The sequence below is a fragment of the Bufo gargarizans genome, chromosome 4 (assembly GCF_014858855.1).
Source record: "Bufo gargarizans isolate SCDJY-AF-19 chromosome 4, ASM1485885v1, whole genome shotgun sequence".
In the NCBI taxonomy this organism is placed as follows: Eukaryota; Metazoa; Chordata; class Amphibia; order Anura; family Bufonidae; genus Bufo; species Bufo gargarizans.
In genome coordinates, this window is record NC_058083.1 from 63,958,779 (window position 1) to 63,986,360 (window position 27,582).

Here is a 27,582-nt window from a genome sequence, read left to right on the forward strand (position 1 = left end):
TGCAGGTGAGCTGACCCTGTAAAAGATTTTAGGTGCAGGCCTGCTGGTGAGCTGACCCTGTAAAAGGTTGTGGGTGAGGGCCTGCAGGTGAGCTGACCCTGTAAAAGATTGTAGGTGAGGGCCTGCAGGTGAGCTGACCCTGTAAAAGATTGTAGGTGAGGGCCTGCAGGTGAGCTGACCCTGTAAAAGATTGTAGGTGAGGGCCTGCAGGTGAGCTGACCCTGTAAAAGATTTTAGGTGCGGGCCTGCTGGTGAGCTGACCCTCTAAAAAATTATATGTGAGGGCATTATATGCGACGAAAAAGCATGTTCATATAATGGAAGAGGAGGATGAGAAAAGGAAGATTCAACCATATACCCTTGTTTGTGGTCAGGGGCGTATTAAAGGGCTGTCAGCCCACTAAACCGTTTTTTTTTTGGTTTACTAATAATCCCTATACTGCGAGCTCTGCATACATAAGTTAAATAATCATTTTGGTTCAGTAGAATTTGATAAAAAGCCGGATTTTGAATGCAAACAGGCAGGGCCAGCAGAGAACGATCCCAGTCCCTGGCCCTGTCAATCACAATGAGGAGGGGGCGTCATTAGGATCGGAGGATGCGGCTGCTACCAGCAAGTAGCTGCCCTACTTGCTGGTAGCAAGGTAATTTGCATATTTTAAAAATAGCTTTTTATCAAATTCTACTGAACCAAAATGATTATTTAACTTATGTACAGGGAGCTCGCAGTATAGGGATTATTAGTAAACAAAAAAAAATAAACGGTTTAGTGGGCTGACAGAAGCCCTTTAAGTGCTGTCTAACCAATTTAGTCCCCCCACCCTCCTCCATTTTATATTTTTTTTTTTCCCTGTATGAAGAGGCTGCGGTGCCCTTCCTAGGCCATAGGACATCACATTCATTGTTCACATGGTCTCGGTGCAGCTCTGTCCCATCTGAGTGATTGGGTCTGATCTGCAGTACCAAGCGCAGTGCTATCACATGGACAGCGCTGTGCTCGGTAAGGAGCAAAGAGGCTGCGGCGCTCACTGGGACATCGCGGTCTCCTCAAACAGCGGATTGGCCGGGGTGCCAGGAGTCGGACCCCCACCATCTCATAACTCTCTGAGTACAGATGTCATAGATGTTACCTGCAGTCCTATGTAACACCTCACATTACACAGTGAACTATTGTGTTATGTGGGGTGTTACATAGGACTGCATGGAACATCTCCTACATTATCTGCACACAGAAAGTTATCACTGTTATCTGGGCTGTTACATAGGACTGCAGGTGACAAATTAAAATTTTAGTTGCAAATTGAAAATACATACAATTATGATAATAAAGACTTGGAGGAGAAGATGAGACGCAGGTCACAGTAGTGAGCCCGCTCTACATATAGGGGAATACTGCACCACATGCCTCTCACATCCAGGGACATCACCTGTCATGTAGATCTTCTCTTTCCTCTTCTCCTCCATTAGACCCAGACCACCATGACAAATTATTTCAGCCGCATCTCGTCATCTACAGAGTTTGCTACACAGACACGTTAGATTTCTCATAATTGGGGTCATTTATCAAACTGGTGTAAAGTACAACTGGCTTAGGTGCTCATAGCAACCAATCTGTGTCCGGCATGGTGAGGCACACGCACATTCTTCATTGTCCTGCGTCCCTCCCAGCACAGACGCACGAGGACGTCATCACGCACACGTCTGCGCCAGGATTTCACTACCGCATAGGCCTCAGGCCTACTAGGCCTCGAGCCTGTGTCGGTGATCAGCGGCGGGGCAGGGAACTACTCGCTCACATGCCCCTTCGCAGTATGTGGGCGTTGGGGTCGGCGTTGGGCCCCCCAGGGATGCCGGGCCCGGGGCTACCGACCCGAACGACCCTATTATAATCCGCCACTGTTTGTGGTGGAAGGGGTGCATGGGAATACAGTGTATTCAGTACATTTTAAACAACACTTGTAAAGTGCCTTTATGTTCAGCCGCTTTCCTCTGGTGGAGTAGAGAAGTCAGGGTCAATCCAGGCCTTGTTCATTTTGATAAGAGTCAACCTGTCAGCATTTTCAGTTGACAGGCGGATACGCTTATCTGTTATAATGCCACCAGCAGCACTAAATACCCGCTCTGACAAAACGCTGGCGGCAGGGTAGGCCAGCACCTTCAAGGCGTAGAGCGCCAGTTTAAGCCACGTGTCCAGCTTGGACACCCAGTAGTTGTAAGGCACAGCAGGATCACTGAGGACGCTGACACGGTCTGCTACGTACTCCTTCACCATCTTCCAAAATGTTTCCCTCCTTGTAACACTAGGCCACGCATTAGGGTGAGGGTGCTGGCGGGGTGTCATGAAACTGTCCTAGGCTTTGAAAAGTGTTTCCCTCCTCTGTTGGAACTGCTGTGTGTTCCCCTTGTCTCCCCTCCTCGATTGCCCAAGGAACTACATACTCTGCGCCAGCGCTGTCAGCTGGTAATTTTTGGAGCAATTTTTCCACAAGGACCTTCTGGTATTGCACCATTTTGCTCGTCCTCTCCACCAGAGGAATGAGAGATGAGAAGTTCTCTTTGTAGCGGGGGTCGAGAAGGGTGAGCAACCAGTAATCTGTGTTTTCTAAAATGCGTATAAAGCGCTGGTCCCTGGAAAGGCAGCCTAACATGAAGTCAGCCATGTGTGCCAGAGTACCAACAAGCAAGACATCGATGTCATCATCAGGAGGATGACTCTCAATCTCTTCATCCTCTTCCTCCTCTTCTACCCACCCACGCTGAACAGATGGAATTAAACTTCCATGGGTACTACCCTCTGAAGCAGAGGCAACCATCTCCTGCTCCTCCTCCTCCTCTTCATTGTCCAATTCGCTCTGAGAAGACGAACTGAGGGTGGTCTGGCTATCACCCTGTGTAATGTCTTCCCCATTTCCACCTCTTCCACATGCAAAGCGTCGTCCTTAATTGTGAGCAGCGAGCGTTTGAGTAGACACAGCAGTGGGATGGTGACGCTGATAATAGGGTTACCATCTGTGTTGATTCCTCAAAGTTTCTTAAAACCTCACAGAGGTCAGACATCCGTGCCCACTCCTCTCTTGTGAAGAGCGGAAGCTGACTGGACTGGCGACAACCATGTTGCAGCTGGTATTCCACTACTGCCCTCTGCTGCTCACAAAGTCTGGCCAACATGTGGAACGTGGAGTTCCAGCGCATGCTTACGTCGCACAACAGCCGGTGATCTGGCAATTTCCAGCGCTGCTGCAGCGTTGACAGACCGGCTGAAGCTGTCGATGACTTGCGGAAATGGACACACACGCAACGCACCTTCACCAGTAGCTCAGGCAAATTGGGGTAGGTTTTGAGAAACCGCTAGCCATTATCAGACACAACCATGCTCAGTCTGGTCTCTTATCCCCTGCCACAGCTCTGCAGTGCTACACTGCTTCCAGCTACTGACTGGTGCTGCACGCAGATAATTCAGAAGTGGAAGTGGAGGAGGAAAAGTGGGGGTTGGAGCCACTAACGTAGGTGCTGGTGGAGACCCTGATCGACGTAGGGCCCGCAATCCTTGGCGTCAGTAGCACCTGTGCCATTCCAGGGTACGACTCACTCCCGGCCTCCACAACGTTCACCCAGTGTGCCGTCAGGGAAATGTAGCGTCCCTGGCCAAATGCACTTGTCCATGTGTCTGTGGTTAAGTGACCTTCCCAGTAACTGCATTGGTCAGGGCACGTGTGATGTTACGGGACACATGTTGGTGTAAGGCGGGCACACCTTCAAAAAATAGTGGCGGCTGGGGACTGCGTAACGAGGGACGACATTTCCAGGGCCAGTAATTTTGAAAGGTGCACATTTAGTGCAATGGCCTGTCGGTGGGTGGCTGGGTATTTGCGCTTGCGTTCAAAGGCCTGGGGTAAGGACATTTGGATGCTGTGCTGGAACACGGAAGTGGATGTGGTTGCTGACTGTGCTTGCGAAGGTCCAGGTGAAGGGCGGGAGGCATCCGGGCCCGTGTCTTCGACAGGGGATTGGCCAGCACATAACAAAGGGGAAGAGGAGGCAGTGGTGTGACCCGCACACACTGATTGTGGACCCAGGCGTTCGTCCCACTTGTTAGGGTGCTTTGATGCCATGTGACGGATCATGTTGGTGGTGGTGAGGTTGCTAGTGTTCATGCCCCGGCTCGTTTTGGTATGGCACAGGTTGCAAATTACAATTCTTTTGTCATCCGCGCTTTCCTCAAAAAAGCGTCATACTGCCGAACACCTACCCCTTGGCAAGGGAGATTTCTGCAAGGGTGTGCTCCGTGGAACAGTTGTAGGCCTGTTTGGTGTGGCCCGCCTTCTCCCTTTTGCCACCCCACTGCCTCTTCCTGCCTGTTGCGGTGCTGCAGATCCTTCCCCTCTGTACTGCTGTCCTCGCTCGGCTTTCCACCTTCCCAGGTTGGGTCAGTGACTTCATCATCCACCACCTCCTCTTCCACTTCCTCACTCTGGTCATCCTCCTGACTTTTTGACCTTACCACAACCTTAGTGATTGACAACTGTGTCTCATCCTCTTCATCAACCTCTTGAGACAGTAATTGCTTTTGGCTTATTTGCAACTGTGTCTCATCATCATCCACCTCCTTAACCCCTTAAGGACATAGGGCGTCCAGGTACGCCCTTGTGCCCTGGTACTTAAGGACACAGGGCGTACATGTACGCCCTGTGTACTTCCGATCACTGCCGTGCGGCTGGCAGTGATCGGAACCCGGTGCCTGCTCAAATCATTGGGTAAATGCGCGGGGGGGGGGTCCCGTGACCCCCCCATGTCGGCGATCGCGGCAAACCGCAGGTCAATTCAGACCTGCGGTTTGCTGCGATTTCTGCAGTTTCTGATCCCCGCGGTCCCTGACCGCGGGGATCAGAAACTTCAGTATTCCTAAAACATATCTGTATCTCCCCCCCCCCCTGCACCCCTGAGTGATTTTTGCCTGGTGGGAGGTGCAGGGGGAGGGTTGCGGGCGGTGCGAGAGGCGGGCGGTGCGGCAGGCGGGATCGCGATCCCCCGCCCGCCTCCCGTTGAATAATCGTTGGCGTCTAGTGGGTATACCAGGGTGCCAGCACATTGCTGGCACCCTGGTATAAACGGCTGACATCTGTGCTACGATGTCAGCCGTTTAACCCTTTCCATACCGCGGACCGCTGTATGGAAAAGGTTAACAGCGCAGGGAGCTCCCTCTCCCATCGGGGGGCTGCTGTGCCTTTGCAGACCCCCGAATGGAGAGGGAGAGAGCTCCCAGGCAGCCCCCCGAAGCCCCGTCCTTACCCTTCCCCGTCTGCGCAGTTCTGACCACTACTAAGCAGACGGGGAAGGTTCCCATGGCAACAGGACGCCTTCTCAGGCGTCCTGCTGTCCATGGTGCTGAACAGATCTGTGCTAAAAGGCATAGATCTGTTCAAAGTGTAAAATACAGTACAGTACAATATATATTGTTCTGTACTGTATTATACAGACATCAGACCCACTGGATCTTCAAGAACCAAGTGGGTCTGGGTCAAAAAGAAAGTGAAAATAAAGTAAAAATCAATAAAACATATTTATCACTGATTAAAAATGAAAAAAATAAAATTCCCTACACACGTTTGGTATCGCCGCGTCCGTAACGACCTGATCTATAAAACAGTCATGTTACTTTACCCAAACGGTAAACGCCATAAAAATAAAAAATAAAAAACTATGATGAAATTGAAATTTTTCCCACCTTACTTCCCAAAAAAGGTAATAAAAGTGATCAAAAAAGTTGTATGTACGCCAAAATTGTAACAATCAAACCGTCATCTCATCCCGCAAAAATCATACCCTACCCAAGATAATCGCCCCAAAACTGAAAAAACTATGGCTCTTAGACTATGGAAACACTAAAACATGATTTTTTTTGTTTCAAAAATGAAATCATTGTGTAAAACTTACATAAATAAAATAAAAGTATACATATTAGGTATCGCCGCGACCGTATCGACTGGCTCTATAAAAATATCACATGACCTAACCCCTCAGATGACCACCGTAAAAAAAAAAAAAAAAAAAAGCAAACGGTGTAAAAAAAAGCTATTTTTTGTCATCTTATGTCACAAAAAGTGTAATAGCAAGCGATCAAAAAGTCAAATGCACCCCAAAATAGTGCCAATAAAACCGTAATCTCATCCCGCAAAAAATGAGACCCTACTTAAGATAATCGCCCAAAAACTGAAAAAACTATGGCTCTTAGACTATGGAGACACTAAAACTTTTTTTGTTTTAAAAATTAATTCATTGTGTAAAACTTACATAAATAAAAAAAATTGTATACATATTGGGTATCGCCGCGTCCGTGACAACCTGCTCTATAAAATTACCAAATGATCTAACCTGTCAGATGAATGTTGTAAATAACAAAAAAAAAACGGTGCCAAAAAAGCTATTTCTTGTTACCTTGCCGCACAAAAAGTGTAATATAGAGCAACCAAAAATCATATGTACCCTAAACTAGTACCAACAAAACTGCCACTGTATCCCGTAGTTTCTAAAATGGGGTCACTTTTTTGGAGTTTCTACTCTAGGGGTGCATCAGGGGGGCTTCAAATGAGACATGGGGTAAAAACAAACAGGCCAGCAAAATCTGCCTTCCAAAAACCGTATAGCATTCCTTTCCTTCTGTGCCCTGCCGTGTGCCCGTACAGCAGTTTACGACCACATATGGGGTGTTTCTGTAAACTACAGAATCAGGGCCATAAATAATGAGTTTTGTTTGGCTGTTAACCCTTGCTTTGTAACTGGAAAAAAAATATTAAAATGGAAAATCTGCCAAAAAAGTGAAATTTTGAAATTGTATCTCTATTTTCCATTAAATATTGTGCAACACTTAAAGGGTTAACAAACTTTGTAAAATCAGTTTTGAATACCTTGAGGGGTGTAGTTTCTTAGATGGGGTCACTTTTATGGAGTTTCTACTCTAGGGCTGCATCAGGGGGGCTTCAAATGGGACATGGTGTCAAAAAACCAGTCCAGCAAAACCTGCCTTCCAAAAACCATATGGCGCACCGTTCACTCTACGCCCCGCTGTGTGGCCGTACAGTAGTTTACGGCCACATATGGGGTGTTTCTGTAAACGGCAGAGTCAGGGCAATAAAGATACAGTCTTGTTTGGCTGTTAACCCTTGCTTTGTTAGTGGAAAAAATGGGTTAAAATGGAAAATTAGGCAAAAAAAATGAAATTCTCAAATTTCATACCCATTTGCCAATAATTCTTGTGCAACACCTAAAGGGTTAACGAAGTTTGTAAAATCAGTTTTGAATACCTTGAGGGGTGTAGTTTATAGAATGGGGTAATTTTTGGGCGGTTTCTATTATGTAAGCCTCGCAAAGTGACTTCAGAGCTGTAGTGGTCCCTAAAAATTGGGTCTTTGTAAATTTCTGAAAAATTTCAAGATTTGCTTCTAAACATCTAAGCCTTGTAACATCCCCAAAAAATAAAATATCATTCCCAAAATAATTCAAACATGAAGTAGACATATGGGGAATGTAAAGTCATCACAATTTTTAGGGGTATTACTATGAATTACAGAAGTAGAGAAACTGAAACTTTGAAATTTGCACATTTTTCAAAATTTTTGTTAAATTAGGTATTTGTTGGTGCAAAAAAAATATTTTTTTTTACTTCATTTTACCAGTGTCATGAAGTACAATATGTGACGAAAAAACAATCTCAGAACGACCTGGATAAGTCAAAGCGTTTTAAAGTTATCAGCACTTAAAGTGACACTGGTCAGATTTGCAAAAAAATGGCCTGGTCCTAAGGTGTAATAAGGCTGTGTCCTTAAGGGGTTAAACAGTAATTGCCGTTCCCCACCGTCATTTTCTTGTGACTGTGGATGCTCAAGAGAATCAGGGCACAAGATCTCATGTCCCTCTTCAAGCGTGCTCGGCGAGAGGGCTAAATCAAGGAATGGTGCTGAAAAGAGCTCCTCGGAATATACGAGTTTGGGGTCACTTGGTTCCCCAGACTCTCCATGGTGTGAGGAAGGAGGATCAGGGTGAGGATTGGGTTAAGCAGACTCTTGGCTACTGAGACTGGACTTGGTGGAAGACAGGATGGTGCTTAACCGACTGGAAGCATTATCTGCTGCAATCCAACCGACCACCACTCTGGTCTGACTTCGAGAGTGGTGTCCTGCTCCGCCCTGCAAACTGGGACATGAAGCCAGGTATCTAGGATGAGTGTTTTTCTTGTGCTCTGGCAGCAGTCACAGTTTCACCGCACCCAGGGCCACGGCCTCTGCGTGCACCATCAGCATCACGGCCACTTCCCCGTCCCTTACTGCTCGCCTTCTTTATATTAAATGTTATATATGATTGAAAGTATGTCACACGTACAGTAGCGTAGGATTTGTAAGTGTATGCGCCAAAAAAGTAAAAAAAGGTATTTGGGATGCGGAAACGTCACACAGGAGATATCATTTGTCACTGTCCGCAGCGTTTACGGAAAAGTACACTGTATGTCACAGATACATTTTAGAAGCGCACACGTTACACTGCAGATGTGGCCCTGGTAATGTCACTGTCCGCAGCGGACACCGTCTATTGACAAAGTACACTGGATGTCGCAGATATTTTTGGGATGCGCACACTTTACACAGGAGATGTGGCGCAGCTAATGTCACTGCAGGGGCCTAACTGTTGCATGCTATTTAGTGCAGGATGCGCTAAAAATATATATTGCTGTGGCCACACACAACAATAGTCCTTAAAAGGACTTTTGGGTCTCTGAAAAGTTTTTCTACTAAAAATATTCCTATATCACTCCCTACACTATCTGTCGCTTCCTCAGCACAGCTCTCCCTGACTCGCAATGAGCCGAACCCGCGTCATTGGGTGGTATATAGCACCCGATGATGCGTTCCGGCCAGCCAATCACTGTAATGCCAGTAACCAATAGGAGGGCAGTACTTACCTGCACGTTTATTGGTCGCTTAGCAGCCGCGAAACGTGCGGGCAGGAGACTCTAGCATTGCGCTCAAGCACATGCGGTACTCGGTCGAATATCGCCATGTGCCGAGCATACTCGATCAACACTAGAGTCAGGAGTTGTGATACAGAGATGACCCCCAACAAAAGATGTTGTGGTCAGTAACATCCACTGCAGCTGGGCAGACATGGGTGCTTCCTTTGTCCACTGATCGTTCCCTTCTCTGCAACACAATTTTCGGGCGCTGGTCGGTGGTAATGGCATCCTGAGATATAATGAAGGCCCGCCATCTTGGTTCTTCTGTTATACCCTGCCTCTGGAGTCAGACGGATCGCAGATTTAAGACCCATAGGGAACTAAAAGAAATAACGTTTTTCCAAATATTAATAAAGCAAAATATAACAAATTCCAAATCCCCCCCCCCCCTATTTATCATGTATAAATAAACATTATTTGTCTTGTTATGTTCAAAAATATGAAATATTAAAATCATGTTGTGAAAAAATCCTATTCTTACCCCAAAATATATGATCAAAAAAGTTATATGCACCCCAAAATAGTACCAATAAAATCTCCAGCTCGCCCCACAGAAAATGAGCTCTCAATTTACGGGAGTCAGAATATGGTGACATGCCTATTCACAGGACGGGATAAATATGTGACCGCTGAGACCCCACTGATCATGAGAACGAGGGTCCCGTGTCCTCCTTGTGAATGGAGTGGATGGAGCAGACGTCCTCTCAGCTATCTCCAGCATTTCCACTGGCAGTGAGTGAAGCAGCAGACATCTACAGCCACCGCTCCATCCATGTGAGGACACAGGACCCCTGTTCTCATCATCTGTGGGATTTATCAGAAGGTTGGTGAGGAGCAGAACATTGTTATTTAGACCCCGATCACTAAACCTAGAAGTGAAGGAGCTGAGAGAAGAGTCTGATCTATAGACAGATCTACAGGAGGCCATGTATTCAGTCACTGTGTGCTTGTGTCTCCACAGATGGATCCAGGAGGAGAAATCCGCCCGAGAGATGTCCCCGTCCTCTGTATTCCCAGGACTGTCCAGAGGAGAAGCTCCCAGAGAACCATCAGGTAGATGGAGCTGAAGTCTCACCAGAATCTGACCAGAAAGTGATTGAACCAAAGATCATTTAATTTTTTTTCTCTTCTTCAGGATGAAAATCTGATGGATATTAAAGTTGAAGTTAAAGATGAAGAAGAAGAGGAGATGATTGATTTATGGGGCGTTCATCAGTGTAAGAAGTGACTTTCATGTCTGTTTTCTGGGTCACATAGATACTACTCCCATCATATCATCATCACATGTAATAATCTCTCCTGCCCCTGTGTGTTTTCTACAGATGGACTCATAGAAGGAAATCCCCCCGAGAGATGTCCCCGTCCTCTGTATTCCCAGGACTGTCCAGAGGAGAAGCTCCCAGAGAACCATCAGGTAGATGGAGCTGAGCCCTATACACCTCTATATAGGGGGGTCCTGCAGTCATAGAGGGGTCATAGATTGTGGGGGTCTCTTATGTGGATCTGTTAGATTTCCCACCTGTCTGCTGTATTGTCCTGAATTGTTACAGATGACAAATCAGGGGGAAGATCTGACTGATATTAAAGTGGAGGATGAAGAAGAGCGGATGATGGGCGATCCCCCGTGTAAGAGTGAGGTGGAGGAGGACATTCCAGTCCATGTGACCACAGGTATGGAATCATGAATGACCTACAGTCATGACCTACTCACACACCCTACCTATAGTCATTCCTTAACTACCAAACCATCTCCTGCTGTATATCACTTCCAAACACAGAACAGACGCTTGTGGTCACCACTTGTCACTAGTCTCTCTCGTTCTTATATCTGTCCTTCACCAAATCCACTGAACTATCCCAGGATTAGGCCAAACTTATCAATCAGCTCTTTATGTAGAAGTGTATAAAAGGCTATGCTGACATCCAGATCTGCGATTATCTACGGCACCAGCTTCATCCGACACCTTTGTGTCATAGGCAATGAGATGCTTGACATCATCTGCTTTGCCTTTACTAACGCCATGCTGTTCCGGGCCCAAAAACTAGATTTTTTTTGTACTTACCGTAAAATATGTTTCTCTTTCGTTCATTGGGGACACAATCTTGACCTTGGGTATAGATATTGCCACTAGGAGGCGACACTAAGCAAAGAAAGTGTTAGCTCCTCCTCCTAGCTATATCCCTCCTGCAGAACCTGAGCTAATCAGTTTGTACAAAAGCAGTAGGAGCAACCAGAAGTCAACAGAAAACAATAAAAAGGAAGAAAACCGGAGATCGGTCATCCTCAAGAACCACACTGACTCATCTAGGACAGGCATGCTCAACCTGCGGCTCTCCAACTGTTGTAAAACTACAACTCCCACAATGCCCTGCTGTAGACTGATAGCTGTAGGCTGTTCAGGCATGCTGGGAGTTGTAGTTTTGCAACAGCTGGAGGGCCGCAGGTTGAGCATGCCTGATCTAGGAGAACCATTAATGTATATACAGGGCGGAAGCTGTGTCCCCTAATGAACGGAAGAGAAGCAGATTTTATGATAAGTACAAAAATCTAGTTTTCTCATTTGTATTATTGGGGGACACAGGCTTGACCTTGGGACGTTACAGAGCAGTCCCCGGGGCTGAGCACCAGATTAGGGTCCCAAGGATTTAACGGAAGACGTTAAGGAGGCGCAGCTTGCGCCACCCCCTGCAGAAAGGTCCGAACCGCAGAAAGGGAAGCAGATTCCACTGAAAAAGAATGGTGTCTGGATATCAAGGGCCAAAGAACTGCAGATGTGACAAAGAAAAAATTCAGCAGAGGTCTGCTTCCTACGGACACTAAGCTAAAACTGATTAGCTCAGGGTCTGCAGGAGGGATATAGCTGGGAGGAGGAGCTGACACTTTCTTTGCTTAGTGTCGCCTCCTAGTGGTAATAGCTATACCCAAGGTCAAGCCTGTGTCCCCCAATGATACAGATGAGAAATGTTGGTTTTAGGTGGTCCATTATCCTGTTTTTCAGTAGTTTTCATGATTTTGACTGCTATCGATGTTCTGCTGTTGGCCTATAGTTGCTGGCTGCAAAGGTATAGGAGATATAAAGGAAGGACGTCTACTTCTGCTTCCTGCTGGATCCACTGCAGGATTTGGCTCAAAAACTCAAGCATATTCATTGACCTTTCTAGTGACAATTTAATCCAGGGGTCCTGAATCTTATGATATCTGGTCAGTAATCTTTTGGTAACACAATTAGATGGTCGGCGGCTTTGACCCAAGCTGCCCTTTTCTGGGGTCATGGGGTCCTTGTTAGCAGGTTTAGATGGGTTCCTTCCCATACCGTATCAGTCCCAGCACATAGTCCTGAGTATCTGTAACTATAGACAGTGTAGTCATACCTCAAACAGTGCTGATAATTTCCTGCCGCTTTAGGAAACACCACAAAGCTGTTTAGTTTTTTTCATTTTTCCTCGCTACCTTTCCAGAGCCGTGACATTTTATTTTTCTGTTCACATAGCCGTATGAGGGACAAAAACACCATTTAATGTTGTATATGATGTAGTGGGAAGCTGGAAAAAATTGTGGTGAAATTGTGGGAATTTTTTTTACATTTTATGTGTTTCGTTATTACATTGTTTCCTATTCAGCAAAACTGACCGGTTCCCTTCATTTATCATTCCAGAGATTCCGAATTCTTTTTTTTTTTTTTGTGTTTTAATACTTTAACTAAAGTTTGAAAATAAAATGAATGTGTCATTTGCATCACCATTTTTCCCTTCACCCATGACAGCACCATAGAGAGATGGATCCGCCCCACAACTGGACAGGAAGCCCCAGAGCACTCAAAAAGGGAACACCCACTTTCCCCCTCGGTGTGGTTTCCTGTCCTCCGGACAGAGGAGCCTGGAGCATGCAGCCTTCAGGGCTGTGAAACGAGACACAACTTTTAAACTTATACAGCGAATATTTGTGTTGTGTGGTTGGTATAAATCTGTCTGGTACCTTTAGCATGATTGATATGTTTGAATATTTGTCGGGCCTCAGAGCCTGGTTGTCTGCCTCATAGCTTCAGGGGCCTCTTGGCTTCAGGGCCTGGCTGTCTGCCACTTGGTTTTTGAGGCCTGATAGCTTTGGGCATGGTTGGTTGCCTGGTTAGCTTCGGGCTGAATGCCTTTGATCTTATGTTGGTTTCATTAAATTCTGATGCCCTGTGTATGCTTGACTGTATTCCTGTGTGGCTATGCCTGTCTCACTGAACTTTTTTGCATCTATGCCGGCTTTGTTGAACGCCTGGTGGGCGGTCCATATGTGCATCTATGCTTGCTTAGCTGAATGTCTTGCATCTGTACCTGCTTCGTTGAAAGCCTGGTCTGCTGAGCGCCTGTGCATCTATGCCTGGTTGGTGGAACACTTGTGCATCCATCCTGGGTCAGCTGACAGCCTTGGAGTCTATGCCTGTCTGGCTGACTGCCTTTGAGTCTTTGCCTGGTCGGCTGGCTGCCTGTGAGTCTATCCCTGGCTGGCTGGCTGCCTGTGAGTCTATCCCTGGTCGGCTTGCTGCCTGTGAGTCTATCCCTGGTCGGCTGGCTGCCTGTGAGTCTATCCCTGGTCGGCTGGCTGCCTGTGAGTCTATCCCTGGTCGGCTGTTTGCCTGTGAGTCTATCCCTGGTCGGCTGTTTGCCTGTGAGTCTATCCCTGGTCGGCTGTTTGCCTGTGAGTCTATCCCTGGTCGGCTGTTTGCCTGTGAGTCTATCCCTGGTTGGCTGTTTGCCTGTGAGTCTTTGCCTGGTCGGCTGGCTGCCTGTGAGTCTTTGCCTGGTCGGCTGGCTGCCTATGAGTCGTTGCCTGTTTGTTTAGCAGGCTGGCTGACTGCCCTTGAGGATATGCCTGGCTGGCTGGTTACCCCTTTGAGTCCATGCTTAAAAAATCATGGCTGCCTGGGACTTTCTGGTTCACTGCCTTGAGCCTGTGGTAATAAAAAAAAAAGTCAGTCTCTGTGGCAGGGTGGCTTTTTTCATTGCCTCATGTTCCTATAGAGATAATTGCTTCTATGTTATGCTTGCCTGGGATGACTGCTCCTACAGCTTTGTGCATGGGTCGTGCCTGCATGGTTAGTGGCTTCTGCGGCTCTGTCTGCATGGTTTTCGGCTTTGGTCGCCATGTCTGTGTGGGTGAAGGCTCGTGCCGCCGTGTCTTGATAACTGTCGGTAGTTGCAACAGTATCTGGATGACGGTACCCGGCTCTGAGCGGGTGTTTATGCGACCCACTGTGCCTGAGATGCAACCATGTCTTGGTGGCGGTCTGCCTTGATAGCTACGCCTGCATGATGAACTGGTTCTGTGGCTATGCCTGATTGACAGTTTGTAGTTTAATGATCTCTCAATAAGCATAGTACACCAACGAGGCCCTATTAGTCTCCTAGTTGGGAGTGAAGATATGGGCTGTACCATGTTTTTTGGATGGCCTACAGGACATATGGCATACCAACAAAGCCCTATATGGCTCCTAGTTGGGAGTAAGAAGATGGGCTGGTCCATTTAGTCTGGATGGCCTACAGGAAGTATGTGTCACGGATGGTGTAACAGAAAACAAGAAGTTACAAATAAGCATCCGACTGGCTTGATCCGAAACGAAGGAACAAAAGGGTGACCTGACCCCTATTTAAGCCCTGAAACTCTCCCTGTCTTCTCAGCCCATGCAAAGATCTCTATGATAGATAATTGCATGCCCTCATGCCTCGACTGTATGACACCTGAACACCCTATAATAGTGAGGGGACACGACCACCGGCTCCCTACACTTAATACGGAGGGAGTCAGGGTCACCTAGGATCAAGCAAACAGGAAAACACAAATGAATGAACAGACTTATCTGTAGAAGCATCAGCATCCAGCATGTACACACTCCAGGAAGTTGTATAAACCGCAAAGTGATGCAGTATGGGAAGGGATTTAAAGGGATGCAATCAGTGCAACTAGATGATAGCTGAGAGAGGGAAACGAGATGACAAAACGAAAGCAAAACAAAAGAACTTCAAGCAAGAGGTTCTGAAGAACATCTGTCAGAGCTTCTCAGATTTCTGACGGTGACAGTATGGCTCACCAGCAAAACCCTATAAATACTTGCCGCCGATCTAGAACTTCCAAGGGAGTCCCTGGAGGGTCGGCGATTGTCTGCTGGGGTCCTTTGTGCGGTAGTTTCCGGCGGTGGGGACCCTAGGAGTTCTGTAGGGTCCAGGGGGTCTTTGGAAATCTTGCAGCAGATCCGTGAGCTCCTCCAGATAAGGGATTGATGCCATGGTAGGGTTCGATCGTGGATGCCAGATTGCAAGAAAATTTGGTGATTTTGGCATCCAAAGTTTTTCTGGTTCTCCAGTGGATCTTGGATCACTGGGTGGGGAGAGTGCCGGGTGGGTTCCCTGTTGCGCGCTCCCTGAAGATTCAACAGTGCAGGTGGCGTGCCTTGGAAGGGCCTTTTCTGGGGAAGAAACATCTGTCGCGGAATATAATCTGCACCAAAGGAATCGGTGTTCAGCAATCATCTTCAGCTTGATCGTTCTACATCAATATAAGTACTTCTCTAAGATGTGTTGTTAAATCTGTTATGATTTATGTTAACACTTGATGAGAAACCCGTATAAGATTTCTTTTAACAGATTATCCTGGGTTTAAGATATAATGTTGAAATTCCTAGGTAAGGATGTTTATTGTTCCCACTTTTTTAGTTGGACCTCTTGTTAACGTTGGAGTCTTCATAGCTTAAGATTACTTTTCAAGCACGTCCCTCCCGAGGGGTGTTTTTCATCTCTGCTAGCCGATCTCTCTATGGTACTGTCATGGGTGAAGGAAAAATAATAATTACACTTACCGGTAATTGGATTTTCCAGAACCCATGACAGCACCCCTCTAATTCCCTCCCGGGTGCTTATGGTTGATGAAAATTGTTTCTGTTGTTCAAGTAAAAAGAAAAAGGAAGAATGAGGTTATAGGAATTCTATGCTGTACGGCTCCTACTGATCTACTCTGGAATCAACACTGAGGGAGGAAGTGGGTGTTCCCTTTTTGATTGCTCTGGGACTTCCTGTCCAGTTGTGGGGGGGATGCATCTTTCTATGGTGCTGTCATGGGTTCTGGAAAATCCAATTACCGGTAAGTGAATTATTATTTTCTGACCCCCATAATGTTTTTATATCCATGGAGCTGTGTGAATGCTCGTTTTTTTTTTTACGGGCTTATCTGTATTTTTTTATTGATACCATTTTGGAGTGTATATGATTCTGATCACCTTTTTTTTTTTTTTTTGGGAGGTGAAGCTAACAAAAACAACATTTTTTAATTGTTTATATCTGTAAAAAGGAAAAAGAGGAGTTTGAATTGTTATATGAATTTTATTTTTAATGGGGTTACTGTTAAGGGGGCGGGGTGCTGTAGCTTTTACTAATATAGTGGATAGTGTTGATATATTTTAACGACACACAAACATTAAATGAAATAGATTAAATATACCCTGACCTTTACTGCAGTCTTCCCCTTTAACAGTGACTTTCACAGCATACCACCCCCTTGACAGTGACCTCCACAGGGGCTCGCCCCCTTAACAGTGGCCTTTACTGGATCGGGGCGTGTCATTTTGAACAGCTCACTCTAAGACAGCAGCACTGTGCTGTCTGAGTGTGAGCTGCAGGGAGAAAGTCGCCCTCCCTCCACCCCTGCAGCTGACAGAAGTTGATTTTTACCTTAATTTTTTTAATCCCGGTCGGCTCAGGAGTGGGAGTGGGTGTAGCCTAACCGGATCAGGGCGTGGCTTAGTGGGACCTGGGGGGGGTTACGTTTTTTGAGGGTGGACACGTGGCAGGGGGCGTGTCTGGGATCCTTCCTGCAAGAGTGACTCCCCTCTGGGCAACTTACTGTATAATTTGCATATCAAATAAACTGGATTTTCAGAGGATAAAAACATCTATTGCTGGAACAAAGGTGCTAAGTGCTATTAGGCCAGGGCTTTACTTCAATAGCGATTATCCTGGTGACAGATTTCCTTTAAAGCTCTCCTACAGCAGTGAAGATAAATGGCTGGGTTGTTATGGAAACCTGCAGTAAAACTGTATGTGGAGACTGGAGGACCTGCGAGCTTCTATTGCCTGATAACGGTCATGAGCTTTTATTGGCTAATGCATTTTTGGGGAATATCTCAGGAACGGTACGTCCTAGAGAGCTGAGACCTGGTCTAAAACCTACCCGGACACCTGATGTACCTGTGTGCCAAATTTCGTGATTGTAAATGCGACGGTGCGGATTCCTTTAGCGGACATACACACAGCTTTATATATTAGATTTGTTTCTCGTCCCAGATCTGTAGGTTGTCTTTTGTAGGATTTTCTATATATACTGTATATTTTTTTACTTTTGATTACTTCCGTTTCTAACTCCCTCCATATATTTTTCTTTTTCTTTTTTATATATAGAGTATTTTATATTTAATGAATATCCCCCTCAAATATGCTTTACCCGCTTCCCAAACTAGGGTTGGACTGTATCAAAAATATTCCCACAATAACGATATTAAGAAATTTATCGCGATAACGATATATATCGCAATAAATACCCATTTAGAAAAAAAAAACACTTGGGGCCACAAGGAGATGTTATACTGTATGGGGGCAGCCACAAGGAGACGTTATACTGTATGGGGGCAGCCACAAGGAGACGTTATACTGTATGGGGGCAGCCACAAGGAGACGTTATACTGTATGGGGGCAGCCACAAGGAGACGTTATACTGTATGGGGGCAGCCACAAGGAGACGTTATACTGTATGGGACAGCCGCAACCAGATGTTATACTGTATGGGGGCAGCCACAAGGAGACGTTATACTGTATGGGGGCAGCCACAAGGAGACGTTATACTGTATGGGGGCAGCCACAAGGAGACGTTATACTGTATGGGGGCAGCCACAAGGAGACGTTATACTGTATGGGGCAGCCACAAGGAGACATTATACTGTATGGAGGCAGCCACAAGGAGACGTTATACTGTATGGGGGCAGCCACAAGGAGACATTATACTGTATGGGGGCAGCCACAAGGAGACATTATACTGTATGGGGGCAGCCACAAGGAGGACGTTATACTGTATGGGGGCAGCCACAAGGAGACGTTATACTGTATGGGGCAGCCACAAGGAGACGTTATACTGTATGGGGCAGCCACAAGGAGACGTTATACTGTATGGGGGCAGCCACAAGGAGACATTATACTGTATGGGGGCAGCCACAAGGAGACGTTATACTGTATGGGGTACTGGGGCAGCCACAAGGAGGCGTTATACTGTATGGGGGGCAGCCACAAGGAGACGTTATACTGTATGGGGAAGCCACAAGGAGGCATTATACTGTATGGGGGCAGCCACAAGGAGACGTTATACTGTATGGGGCAGCCACAAGGAGACGTTATACTGTATGGAGGCAGCCACAAGGAGACGTTATACCGTATGGGGGCAGCCACAAGGAGACGTTACACTGTATGGGGGCAGCCACAAGGAGACGTTACACTGTATGGGGGCAGCCACAAGGAGACGTTACACTGTATGGGGCAGCCACAAGGATACGTTACACTGTATGGGGCAGCCACAAGGATACGTTACACTGTATGGGGCAGCCACAAGGAGACGTTATACTGTATGGGGGCAGCCACAAGGAGACGTTAAACTGTATGGGGGCAGCCACAAGGAGACGTTATACTGTATGGGGGCAGCCACAAGGAGACGTTATACTGTATGGGGGCAGCCACAAGGAGACGTTATACTGTATGGGGGCAGCCACAAGGAGACGTTATACTGTATGGGGCAGCCACAAGGAGACGTTATACTGTATGGGGGCAGCCACAAGGAGACGTTATACTGTAGGGGGCAGCCACAAGGAGACGTTACTGTATGGGGGCAGCCACAAGGAGCGTTATACTGTATGGGGGCAGCCACAAGGAGGCATTATACTGTATGGGGGCAGCCACAAGGAGACGTTTACTGTAGGGGCAGCCACAAGGAGACGTTATACTGTATGGGGGCAGCCACAAGGAGACGTATACTGTATGGGGGCAGCCACAAGGAGACGTTACTGTATGGGGGCAGCCACAAGGAGACGTTACACTGTAGGGGGCAGCCACAAGGAGACGTTACACTGTATGGGGGCAGCCACAAGGAGACGTTACACTGTATGGGGGCAGCCACAAGGAGACGTTATACTGTATGGGGGCAGCCACAAGGAGACGTTATACTGTATGGGGGCAGCCACAAGGAGACGTTATACTGTATGGGGGCAGCCACAAAGAGACGTTATACTGTATGGGGCAGCCCAAGGAGACGTTATACTGTATGGGGGCAGCCACAAGGAGACGTTATACTGTATGGGGGCAGCCACAAGGAGACGTTACACTGTATGGGGGCAGCCACAACGAGACGTTACACTGTATGGGGGCAGCCACAAGGATGCGTTACACTGTATGGGGCAGCCACAAGGAGACGTTATACTGTATGGGGGGCAGCCACAATGAGACGTTATACTGTATGGGGGCAGCCACAATGAGACGTTATACTGTATGGGGGCAGCCACAAGGAGACGCTATACTGTATGGGGGCAGCCACAAAGAGACGTTATACTGTATGGGGGCAGCCACAAGGAGACGTTATACTGTATGGGGGCAGCCACAAGGAGACGTTACACTGTATGGGGGCAGCCACAAGGAGACGTTATACTGTATGGGGCAGCCACAAGGAGGCGTTATACTGTATGGGGGGCAGCCCACAAGGAGACGTTATACTGTATGGGGGGCAGCCACAAGGAGACGTTATACTGTATGGGGGCAGCCACAAGGAGACGTTACACTGTATGGGGCAGCCACAAGGAGACGTTACACTGTATGGTGCAGCCACAAGGAGACGTTATACTGTATGGGGGCAGCCACAAGGAGACTTTACACTGTATGGGGGCAGCCACAAGGAGAACGTTACACTGTATGGGGCAGCCACAAGGATACGTTACACTGTATGGGGCAGCCACAAGGAGACGTTATACTGTATGGGGGGCAGCCACAAGGAGACGTTATACTGTATGGGGGCAGCCACAAGGAGACGTTATACTGTATGGGGGCAGCCACAAAGAGACGTTATACTGTATGGGGGCAGCCACAAGGAGACGTTATACTGTATGGGGGCAGCCTCAAGGAGACGTTATACTGTATGGGGGACTGGGGCAGCCCAAGGATGGCGGTATGGGGTACTGGGGCAGCCACAAGGATGGCGTTATACTGTATGGGGGGCAGCCACAAGGAGACGTTATACTGTATGGGGGCAGCCACCAGGAGATGTATATACTGTATGGGGCAGCCACAAGGAGACATTATACTGTATGGAGGCAGCCACAAGGAGACGTTATACCGTATGGGGGCAGCCACAAGGAGGCGTTATACATGTATGGGGTACTGGGGCAGCCACAAGGAGGCGTTATACTGTATGGGGGGCAGCCACAAAGAGACGTTATACTGTATGGGGCAGCCACAAGGAGACGTTATACTGTATGGGGGCAGCCACAAGGAGACGTTATACTGTATGGGGGCAGCCACAAGGAGATGTTATACTGTATGGGGCAGCCACAAGGAGACATTATACTGTATGGAGGCAGCCACAAGGAGACGTTATACCGTATGGGGGCAGCCACAAGGAGGCGTTATACTGTATGGGGTACTGGGGCAGCCACAAGGAGGCGTTATACTGTATGGGGGCAGCCACAAGAGACGTTATACTGTATGGGGGCAGCCACAAGGAGACGTTATACTGTATGGGGGCAGCCACAAGGAGACGTTATACTGTATGGGGGCAGCCACAAGGAGACGTTACACTGTATGGGGCAGCCACAAGGAGACGTTATACTGTATGGGGCAGCCACAAGGAGGCGTTATACTGTATGGGGGCAGCCACAAGGAGACGTTATACTGTATGGGGGCAGCCACAAGGAGACGTTATACTGTATGGGGGCAGCCACAAGGAGACGTTACACTGTATGGGGCAGCCACAAGGAGACGTTACACTGTATGGGGCAGCCACAAGGAGACGTTATACTGTATGGGGGCAGCCACAAGGAGACTTTACACTGTATGGGGGCAGCCACAAGGAGACGTTACACTGTATGGGGGCAGCCACAAGGAGACGTTACACTGTATGGGGCAGCCACAAGGATACGTTACACTGTATGGGGCAGCCACAAGGAGACGTTATACTGTATGGGGGGCAGCCACAAGGAGACGTTATACTGTATGGGGGCAGCCACAAGGAGACGTTATACTGTATGGGGGCAGCCACAAAGAGACGTTATACTGTATGGGGGCAGCCACAAGGAGACGCTATACTGTATGGGGGCAGCCACAAGGAGACGCTATACTGTATGGGGGCAGCCACAAGGAGATGTTATACTGTATGGGGGCGGCCACAAGGAGATGTTATACTGTATGGGGGCAGCCACAAGGAGACGTTATACTGTATGGGGCGTTGGTTCACAAGGAGACAGTATACTGTATTGGGCAGCTACAAGGAGACATTATACTGTAGTTGAAGGTAGTCTGCAAACGTTGAAACAGATACAAAAAGCAAGACATGTTTCTTGGGTACCTTAACCACCTTGCCCACGTTGTTCTGGGCACAAATCATTTATCCTTGAGTATGTCTGACTGTTGACAGTGCTGAACCCTGGGGCGTACCATATGCTACGAACTAAATCACACATAGCAGTTTTTGTCTGGTGCATCACTCCATGGGTTGCCTGTGGCATCGTGGAGTAGAGGGACCTGGGAAGGCAAAGTTTCCCTTCTTATTTGTAGTCCCCCCTTTTCCATCCACCAGTCCCTTTCCTCCTTCCCCATCTGGTTCTGTAAGGTCTTAAGAACTTTCGGGAGACAGGAGGAGTTATTTCAGGGACCTGAACTGTGGGTCTGCTTAGGTAATTTGGCAGCCATTTTTGCCGCCTGATCTGCCGTGGCTTTCCCCTTTGCCTCCTCTGCATCTGTTTACAGTGGCCTTTCGTTGCTATCATCACCCCTCATGTTAGTGACAAGAGGGCTTCTATCAGAGACCTCACTGCTTCCCCATTTTCGATAGGTTTACCTGAAGCGATCAAGGAGTCTCCGGCTTTCCATATGGGCCCATAGTCATGGGCTATCCCAAAAGCACACCTGGAATCAGTGTAGATGTTGGCTGTTTTTCCATCTGCATATCTGCAAGCCATCTTCAGAGTCTTTTAGCTCCACTTCTTGAGCAGACATGTGTGGTAGTTCACGTTTAATCACCACTGCCCAACCTGTGTAGTACCTGCCATCCTGGCCATACCTCAATCTATCCACAAAGAGCACATGATCTTGATTACCTAATGGCTGATTTACCAAATCCCACTACCTCTTGTGACATCATCTGCAATCAGTCAGGAGCCTCTTCCTTTGAATCTGGAAGAAAAGTTTAAAGTGCGGTGCCCTAACTCTTCCCTCCCCCCTTGGTCCAGAGGCAACAGGGTGGCTGGGTCCAAAGTATTACACCTTTGGAGAGCAACATTGTCAGGCAACAAAATGGAACACTGCATTCTCAAATAACGGGCAACAAAACAATCATTTGGATTGTACGTTCATGAGGATAGATGTAATATCACCATCACTTTGTGGTTCAGAACTATCTCGGAGCTTTCATCAAGCATAGCTAGTACAACTACTACAGCTCTGATGCAGAAAGGGGCACCTCTGGCCACGGGATCAAGTCTGACTGAATAATATGCTACGGGGCGTTATTGCTGGCCATGCAGTTGGGTGAGGACAGCCGAGTCATGGCCACTCACTTCATAACAATACAATCTAAATGTAATAATCTGATAGGCTCAGTGTGGGGGAACACAAAATTGTCAGTTCTAGGCATAAAAAGCATCTACCACCTCATCTGTGAGGCGGTAGGGACTAAAGGACAAATCAATCACAGTGGAGTGAGTAGGGGTAATGGGAATCTGAGCCGACAAGGTGTGTGTGTGTGTATTGGGCACGATGTGGGTGTTAGAAACTGTGGCTTCATTAACGGCATGTAGGTCATGTACCATCCAATGGTGAGTGGTTTTCTTTTCTCAGCTTCTGGGAGTACTGATACAAACATGGACCAGGGAATCTTATCACTAATGGCCAACAAACAAAGTTCCTGGTCGTGGAGGGCACCTGTAAGCTTCACAGTGCCGTTCTCCTGATATGAGATACTAGCATGTACGTTTGCAAGCAAATCTGCACCCAGGAGGCAACAAGGGGCGTTGCCCGTTTGCTGGTCAGTGTCAAGCGCATCTTGGTTAGGGGCAAATCTAATATGGATGGTTTCTGTTGAAAAGGGAGCGTACTACTTTCCCATCCACTTCTACCCAAAGGCTGGTGTCCTTGGAGAGTAAATCAGGGGAGGCCATGTTTGCTGTGCACAACTGTCTTAGCTGCTCCAGTATCAATGAAAAACTGGACTACTTCTTTTATCACCCAGAATGAGGGATATCATTGGGCCAGACTGAATCTGCTAAAAATGTTTAAAAGTAGAGCCGATACTGGATTTCCTAATCTTGACCTAACTCCCCCCCCCCCCCCCCTCACCTGTCTTTGTGTTCTCCTTATGACAAAAAAACATGGGTGTCTGTGGGGACGGACAGTGATCCGGGCATGGTCAACATAGAATACAATCCTCTCGTGTGGTGTGGACGAGGAGTACCACACACAGCACAACACTCTCTCTTCTGGGATCTGGGTCCCACAGACTCTGCAGGCCCATCTCCCAGGACCATTATAGGGTGGCAGACTTACTTTTTTTTCTCACTTCAATGAGGCATTTGACATCAGGGCTGAAGCAATGCCAAAGGAACACTACCTATGGTTGGCACCACTGAACCACCCAATGCTGCTTGATGTTACTCTGCATTTTGGCTTACAGAAGTATCCAACTTTTCCTATCGTGGAATTAATAGACTGGTAAACAGGACTTCTCATCTTCCATGGGAGTGTCTTATAACTAGGGGATGGGCACAAGGGCTGTCGTTGTCTGTAACGTCCACCCCTATCCTCCTCCCTCCGTTCTGAGTCATCTAAGTCCAACCCTTTCCGGTGACCGCTGTGGCCCTCCTTCTGTCCGTCAGTAGTGTCCCAGCTGTCCATAAGAACAGAGCTCTGATGTTAAGCACAACACTTAACATGTAACACGTAACTTCAAACATTGAAACAAACAGATCTGGCAATACAGACATGAACACACAAAGGGCTCATAAGAAACTTTTCATTGACTTCAATTTAAAAAATTTACAGCTCAATCAACATTGTTGGCACCAATAAAAAATCTAAAACCTTCCAAGAAAAATAAAATAAAATTCTCAATGCGCATATTATTTAAAAATAAATATCGTACTCCATACGCATTCACATTTTCATGTACTCATTTTCACAAACGGCTCATAACCACGCCCTTATACATAAAATATGAATTGCATTCACAGCTCTGCTAAAAACATCCATCAGTCTTCACACATTTTCGACTCAACTACAACTCAAAGCCACACCCATTCACATTCCACTGAATCATTTATGTCTTCCAACCCAGCCACACAGTTTTCTTTGTTTCATCCCAAAACTTGCAGCACAGACAAACACAGCTTTCCTGGAAACAGATAGCCACACCACACCCAGAATTGCTGATGTTCTATGTCGCTGTTGTGCTGTGTTTTCCAATGTCTTCTGGTCTTCACTCTGTGATTAATCAACTCTTATAAGAAGACAATATACATGTTATAATCATACAGTCACAGTCATTCCCACATTACACTGCTTGGGAAAGAAGAAAGAAAATTATTGAACAATTCTTCGTCTTGTATAATATATTACACATCACTTACTCTGCATGATTCCCTCCCCCCTTTTCCTTTGCCCATTTCTCTTATCTCAGGAATGTTTCTGTGTGAAGGCAGGGGAAGTGAATCTCTGTAGCTCACACTAGATACAATACTTATCCATTAACTGACCAGGCTATGGGTCTTCCCTATTTCCCTATTTAAACACACACATATTATTAGGGTAACAAATCTTAACCAGTTCATTTCAGGACATTTAACACAAGCGCCTTTCTGACTGCAGACACTGGGGCACTTTCTTTCTTGCTGGTGTCATCAATTAACATCCTGACACTGCTCTGTAACATTCTTTTTCACATTTTAACTTTCAATTCTCCATTAATATCACATCCTATAATCTCCCTCTTCCCTCGCTTCTAGCTAGGGGCTGTATTTTATCCTTCATAATACTGGGACCGACCCATTTCAACAGCAGTATTTCAGACTGACACACACAAAACAGAGGAGTAAATAGGCACCTTTAACCCTTTCCTCCACAGACAAAGGCTTCACCCTCCCCTCTGGTTGGCTCAAATCTGACTATTACATCTGACTAGTCAGCTGGGACTCCTCGCACATCTTCCCCTCTCCAGGGGTCAGGCGGGCTCCGCACGCATCTTCCTAGGGGTCAGGTCAGGTGAAGAATATCTCCGCAGTCTTCCATTTCTAAGGGTCATACGGCTCCACGCGTCTTCCTGGCCAGGTCAGCCAGAGTTTACTTTGTCCCACACCTCCGACGCTACAGCGCCCCCTTCCAAACCAGGAGGTTACTGTCCCCTCCCTTTGTCTGTGATCTTACTGTCCATGCAGATGTGCCATCTGTTAAAGTAGCCCTAAATTAGAGCATTTGAGATGCACTCTGGTGCTCCAAATCAATGTACCCCCAGGGGGATAATATCCACGCGTGGCTGAGAGACTGGACACTGACACAGAAGCTGGTCAAAGCAATCTCTAATTTATTACAGAAAGTAAGCGGTATATGTATCTTCAGAAAAGGGCAGTACTTTCTGAGGCCCAGGCATTATTTCATTGGCTCAAAAGAAAGAAGAGATAAGAGAAACAGAGATAACATCCTAACATCTGCGCACTGTGTATCACTTTGGAATGTGAACTAAAGTAAACATCTAAGTGTTCGCCATCTTTTAATGGCGTCTATTCTAACAATAATACTGCATACGTCATATGTGACATTTCAAGGAGGTGCTTCTCTATAGGCAGTGAATAATATGTATATATCATCTAATCATATGATTGGCTTATGCATTCCTCCACAATCTATACACCTCCCTTGGGACACCTGTACAAAGATGAGAAAACAGACCCTTCCCACAGCACAGCTCTTTGCCCCCCCTCTCTCCTCCAGTCTTGAAACAGAGGGGGGTGGGAGGCACTTGAAGAAGAAAAAGTTAACTCATTACAGTCCTAGAGATACAAAATATAGAATAAAATTCACACATCTTTAACAAGTACCTTATGTGTTTTTAGAAAAACAAGAAATTTTCTTGACTCCTGGATTCATCTTTCTCCAAATATCTACCCAATCTGTTTCCTCACAAAAACTTTAAGTGTTGGTTTGTTGTGTGGTACACTCTTATTCCCTATTCTACATCTGTCCAAACTTTCAACCATAACCGTGTTAAAATCTCCCCAAATTATAAGAGACCCATCATCTCTCTTTAATAGATATTCTTAAATGTTTATCAATACCTCTAGTGTAAAAGGAGGTGGAATGTATACGCTTGCGATTATCCAGGGTTTATTTTTAATTATACAATCAATTAGAACATATCTTCCCACTCTATCCACTGCGAGGTCTATTTTTATTTTAATATCCCTATGAATTGAGATACTTACCCCTCTGGAGTAGGTACAAAACAGTGAGTGATATGCAAACTGAACCCATGGTTTCTCCAATAATGTACAATTTTCTTTGGTTAGGTGAGTCTCCTGGAGACATACTATTGCTGGGAGACATTTGCAAATTGCATTATAAACTGCTATTCTTTTTGTACCTGTACTCAGGCCTCTAATATTCCATGATACTATACGCATCCGTTATACTAATTTATTCTAGTAAAAAATAAACTTAGACAGGGAATGTGAGAGATACAGGAGGTGGTAAGGGGAGAGAGGGAGAGAGCAGAACCGGACACAAAAAAAGAGAAAAAGGAAAGGAGGAATCCACCCACCCCCCCCATCCCTCAACCCTGGATGATAATAATTTGACCATGATTGATCTCTGTTTTGCAACCGGGAGGGGTATTTTAAGGGGAGATCTATAGGCCCGTTCTACAAAATCCCCTAGTCTTGTAACATCTTGACCAAATGTTTCTAACAACCAATTCTGCACAAAGAGGGTGGCGTCTTGACCTTCCACCCTAGAAGATTTATAGTAGTCACATTCACTAGATTTGGCGACCGGACGTTTCAGCCTATCAAGGCCTTTCTCAGCGGTCTATTATCTTGGTATGACTTCTTATGTTGAATGGCGCCATTCAACATAAGAAGTCATAACAAGATAATAGACTGCTGAGAAAGGCCTTGATAGGCTGAAACGTCCGGTCGCCAAATCTAGTGATTGTGACTACTATAAATCTTCTGAAATGTAAGTGGATCATAAATCCCATGTGATGTAACACTAATAACTGTCATAAACTGCAGACAAAAGAAGCTGTGTGCCGC

General features: G+C 46.6%; 1 long non-coding RNA gene across 1 annotated transcript; it reads left to right on the top strand.

Moving 5' to 3' along the window:
• Positions 1-10,029: 10,029 nt before the first annotated feature.
• LOC122933950 lies at positions 10,030-10,611 on the top strand. The gene is made up of 3 exons (XR_006388614.1): positions 10,030-10,057; positions 10,327-10,418; positions 10,555-10,611. It is a non-coding gene; the product is annotated as an uncharacterized LOC122933950 (long non-coding RNA).
• Positions 10,612-27,582: the final 16,971 nt, after the last annotated feature.